The following is a 5,549-nucleotide window of genomic DNA, read 5'->3' as shown; positions in this document are numbered from 1 at the left end:
ACATTTATCACTATTGTAAGGGTTATTGCTAAGTTTAAAGTGAGGAAACTGAGGCCTGCATGAGAAAAATTAGACGCTAATTTATTTACCTTTCCGATGAGGCTCCACCGGAAGACTAGGGAAGTTGGGACCAGACGCTTCTCAGGGTTGGGCTTATATAGGGAGGGAAGGAACTCTGATTGGCTGTGGAGAAACAGGACGTGGACGTGGCAAGCTGCTATAGGTAGGTAGGTGGGATTTCCGGTGAGCCAGCTGGACGGGGCCATACGCTATTGGGCAGGTTTTGGTGGGGCTTCTTTTAAATTTTGGCGGGGTTTTCCAAGGGCAGGCTACGTGCCCAGTGCAGAGTTTAGTGTTGAGTGCAGAGGTGGGCGTGGTGAAGCTAGATGCTGAGTGCAGATTCTGGTGACATAATTTCAGGTGTGGAGAGGGATGGGCATGTCCGAGCTCCCGGAGAGGCAACAGGCCTTACATTCTGACCCTTTTGATGATATAGGGTGCCACTTTTTTCTGGCTACTTCCTGCTGAATAGGGGCGGAGTGAGGTGGAGAGGTTAGTTGGCTGGTGCCTCAATTGGGACTTGGATATAGGGGTGAAGTATTATTTGGTTTACAGCTACCCTGGAAATTTTTTTTATGCGGGCCTGTAAAAAGGGGGCTAGTATTAGTAGAAGACACACAACGATAACTGGAGTGATAATGGGAGCTAGCCAGGTAAGCATGGGGGATTGCCACCAGCTGAGAGACGAGACTGGTGCGCTCTGCTTTTTGCGGAGGTTTTTTTGGAGGCAACAGAGAGTGTTGACATTTTTTTTTTTTTTTTACAAGGCCTGTTTCATTGATGTAATAGCAGCACTGCTCCTGGAGAAATAGATGGGTACTTCCTTTTTCTGCCATTAGTAAGTCTAGGGTCCGTCCATTCTGGAGAGTCACCTGAGCCAGTGACGTGATTTGTCGCTGGAGGGAGTGTAAAGAGGCAGCTGATGCTTTAATAGCCACATGGAACTTGTCTTCCAATTGAGCGGCTGAAGTGACGCTGTAGCCCATGGCACCACTCCCTATTCCAGCTGCTACTAGAGAGGATGCTAAAGAGAGGCCAACTACTATTGGAAGGAAGACGGCTCGTTCGTGCCAGTGATTAGGGTATGGTGTGATAAGGGATAGGAACTCGGCTTGTCCGTACACTTGTAACTGCGGGACTAGTGTGATGGGCACACAAGGGAAAGGGAGGGATGTATCAATAACTTTGGCTGTTCTGTAGCAGAGAAAGAGATTTTGAAAGCACACCTTGAACAGCAGGATACCCGTTAAGGTGGTATTAGGCTTCTCTTTCTCCCATTCTCTCTCTCTTCTTCTCTCTCTCTTCTTTCTCTTTCTCCCTCTCTTTCTTTTCTTTTTCTCTTTCTCTCTCCTTCTCTCTCTCTTCTTTCTCTCTTTATCCTCTCTCTCTCCCTCTTTCTCCTTCTCTCTCTCCTTTCTTTTCTCTCTCTCCTCTCTTCTTTCTCTCTCTCCTTCTCTCTTTCCTTTCTCTCTTTTTCTCTCTCCTCTCTCTTTCTCCTTCTCTCTTTCCCTTCTCTCTCTCCCTCTCTCTCTCTCCCCTTCTCGCTCTTCTTTCTCTCCTTTCTCTTCTTTCTCTCTCCTTTCTCTTCTTTCTCTCTCTCTTTCTCTCTTCTTTCTCTCTTTCCTTCTCTCTCTCTACTTTCTCTCTCTTTTTCTCTCTCTCCTCTTTCTTTTTTTCTCTCTCTGTACCTGCTTAATTGTTTGTTGTAGACTTGGTGAGAAAAAAAGGGGCTGCACAAAGTGGAGTAACACTTTGGGCCTTATGTGTAAGGATTGGTAAATTTTAGCAATAATTTTTGGGGCCTGTTCCCGGGGAAGGGTGATTCTGTTTAGGAAGATTTAACCCTGATTAGACTCAGTTCCCCCTTTTAATATGAGGGCCTATTTCTTTGATGGCAAGTAAACTGGTGGCATGGCCATGGTGAGGAACAGGACTGGAGTGGGAACTAGCCTGGTACTGGTTAAGGATTTTGCTGCTACATTTGCCCTTGCATTGCCCCAGAAAATGGCATCCTGTTGGGCCTGGTGCCCTCGGCAGTGGATGACGGTGACCTCTTTAGGCAATGATAGGGCCTGTAGGAGATTAGAGATTTGGGTAGCATTAATTATGGGGGACCCTTTTGTAGTAAGGAATCCCGCTCTCTCTAGAGGGCAGCATGGTAATAAGGGCAGCAGTGGGTAATAAGAAAAGCATACTTGGAGTCAGTATAAATATTTGCTCGCTTTCCCTGTGCTAACATGAGAGCTTGAGTTAAGGCAATGAGCTCTGCCTTTTGCGATGTGGTTTTTTTTTTTGTTTTTTTTTTGTTTTTTTTTTTTTTTTTTTGAGACGGAGTTTCGCTCTTGTTACCCAGGCTGGAGTGCAATGGCGTGATCTCGGCTCACCGCAACCTCCGCCTCCTGGGTTCAGGCAATTCTCCTGCCTCAGCCTCCTGAGTAGCTGGGACTACAGGCACGAGCCACCATGCCCAGCTAATTTTTTGTATTTTTAGAAGAGACAGGGTTTCACCATGTCGACCAGGATGGTCTCGAACTCTCGACCTCGTGATCCACCCGCCTCGGCCTTCCAAAGTGCTGGGATTACAGGCTTGACCCACCGCGCCCGGCTGCGATGTGGTTTTATTAGGGATGCAGTGTGCCTCGAGGGTGGCTGAATCTGTAACTACTGCATAGGCTGCTTTTCGCTGCCCCTCAGCTGTCACTATTGAACTCCCATCTACATAAAATGTAAGATTTGGGTTAGGTAGGGGGTGGTTAGACAAGTCTTCTCGAGATTTAGTAAGTGCCTCTATTAGTTCAGGACAAGAATGGGCTGGGGAGGGGGAATGGGATGGAAGGGGAAGCAGGGTAGCTGGATTGAGTGGAGAAGTGGGATGAAGGCTGACCGTAGGATTTTTAATAAAGAGTAGATGAAATTCCTGTAGGCAAGAGGGTCCTAGGTGAGCGAGAGATTTGTAGAGAGAAGGTCAGTTAGCCAATGGGGAGAAAACACTGAGATGGGCTGGCCTAAGGTAAGTTTTAGGGATTCCTTAGTGAGTTCTGTTGCCGCCCCCAGGGCTTGCAGGCAAGGCTGCCATCCCCTGAACAAGGAGTCGAGTTGTTCCGATAAGTAGGCTACTGGATGATACATGGGGCCCAGGGTTTGGGTTAAGACCCCAACCGCATCTTAGCGCGGTTGTAGTGTTCGCCGCTGCTCTCCGAGCTTCGCGATGCCGCCCAAGGACGACAAAAAGAAGAAAGACGCCGGAAAGTCGGCCAAGAAAGACAAAGACCCAGTGAACAAATCCGGGGGCAAGGCCAAAATGAAGGACTTATCAAACTGGTTTCAAAGCACAGAGCTCAAGTAATTTACACCAGAAATACCAAGGGTGGAGATGCTCCAGCTGCTGGTGAAGATGCATGAATAGGTCCAAACAACTGTACATTTGGAAAAATAAAACTTTATTAAATCAAAAAAAAAAAAAAAAAAGACCCCAACCGCAATCCCCTGTTTTGCATCAGTGAACAAATGGAAGGGGCGGCTGAGATCTGGCAGTTGGAGTGGGGGTGCTGTGGATAAGGCAGTTTGTAGGGTTTTAAAAGCCTGCTTTAATACCCCAGGATGGGAGAGGGGTCCCGTGGGTGTGTTTTTAGTGGCTGCATAAAGAGGTTTAGTTAGGCAGGCAAAATTAGGTATTCAGTGGTGGAAGAATCCTACAAACTCTAAAAAGGAAAGAATTTGGTTAGCCATCTCTGGAGGCTGTAGTGAAAGGAGTGCCTTTTGGTGGTTTGTTGTTAGGCTTTTAGTTGTAGGGGTGAGGCGAATGCCTAAGTAGACTACAGAGGTGACTGATAACTGTGCCTTGGAGGGAGATACCCAGTACCCTTGAGATCCCAGAAAGTTAAGGAGAGTGGCGGTATGCTGCTGAGACAGGGAGAGAGAGGGGCTACAAAGTAACAGGTCATTCACATACTGAAGAAGGAGACTGGGTTGAAGGCGACAGGAGCTAAGATTAGCTGCTAAGGCTTGTCCGAAAATATGGGGGCTGTCTCTGAATTCCTGGGACAGGACTGTCCAGGTGAACTGTTGCGACAGTTGGTGTCTGGATCAGTCCAAGTGAAGGCAAAGAGAAAGTAAGACTCAGGGTGTAGGGGAATGGTAAAGAAGGCATTCTTGAGGTTAAGAACTGTAAAATGGGGCCGGGCGCGGTGGCTCAAGCCTGTAATCCCAGCACTTTGGAGGCCGAGGCGGGTGGATCACGAGGTCAAGAGATTGAGACCATCCTGGTCAACATGGTGAAACCCCGTCTCTACTAAAAATACAAAAAATTAGCTGAGCATGGTGGTGCATGCCTGTAATCCCAGCTACTCAGGAGGCTGAGGCAGGAGAATTGCCTGAACCCGGGAGGCGGAGGTTGCGGTGAGCTGCAATCATGCCATTGCACTCCAGCCTGGGTAACAAGAGTGAGACTCTATCTCAAAAAAAAAAAAAAAAAGTAAATCCAACCATACAAAGATTAATCAATTGTGGCAGGCACGGTGGCTCACACTTATAATCCCAGTACCTTGGGAGGCCAAGATGGGAGGATCACTTGAGCCCAGGAGTTTGAGACCAACCTGGGCAAGATGGTGAGACCTCATCTCTACAAACATTTTAAAAATAAATAAATTAGACCAGGCATGGTGGCTCACGCCTGTAATCCCAGCACTTTGGGAGGCCAAGGCAGGTGGATCACAAGATCAGGAGTTCAAGACCAGCCTGGCCAACATGGTGAAACCCTGTCTCTACAATAAAAATAAAAATAAATAAATAATCTAGACATGGTGACACATGCCAGTAATCCCTGCTAGCTGGGAACCTGGGATGGGAGGACTGCTTCAGCCCAGGAGTTCAAGGCTACAGTGAGCTCTGATCACACCACTACACTCCAGCCCAGATGACAGAGAGAGGCCCTGTCTTTATTTAAAAACAAACAAATATCAATCAATTTTATTTATAGACCAGGCGTGGTAACTCACACCTGTAATCCCAATACTTTGGGATGCCGAGGCAGGAGGATGACTCGAGCTCAGGAGTTTGAGACCAGCGTGAGCAATATAGTAAGACCTCATCTCTATAACTTTATTCAAAACAATCAAAATAAAATTTATATATATATATATATATATATATATAATTGTATTTCTATATACTAGCAATAAACATGTGAAAACCAAAACAAAATTTTTTACAGACAAGATCTCACTACATTGTCCAGACCATTCTTGAACTCCTGGAATCAAGTAGCTCTCGTCTTAGCCTCTGGAGTATCTGGGACTACAGGTGCACGCCCTTCTTCATTTACAATCACTTCTTTAAAAAGACCATAAAATTGTTAGGGATAAATCTAATAAAACGAACAAGACTAGTGTACGAAAAAACTACAAACTTATTTATTCAGATTTCCCTATAAGGGAAAATAGCTGGGATTACAGGCGCACACCACCATACCCAGCTAATCTTTGTATTTT

At 46.4% G+C, this 5,549-nt stretch overlaps 1 pseudogene; it reads left to right on the top strand.

Moving 5' to 3' along the window:
• The first annotated feature begins 3,226 nt into the window (after window positions 1-3,226).
• Window positions 3,227-3,528, top strand: LOC120367354 (small ribosomal subunit protein eS25 pseudogene; annotated as a pseudogene).
• The last annotated feature ends 2,021 nt before the right edge of the window (window positions 3,529-5,549 follow it).

Source organism: Saimiri boliviensis, chromosome 12 (assembly GCF_048565385.1).
Source record: "Saimiri boliviensis isolate mSaiBol1 chromosome 12, mSaiBol1.pri, whole genome shotgun sequence".
NCBI lineage: Eukaryota > Metazoa > Chordata > Mammalia > Primates > Cebidae > Saimiri > Saimiri boliviensis.
This window is presented reverse-complemented; position numbering and strand designations above follow the sequence as displayed.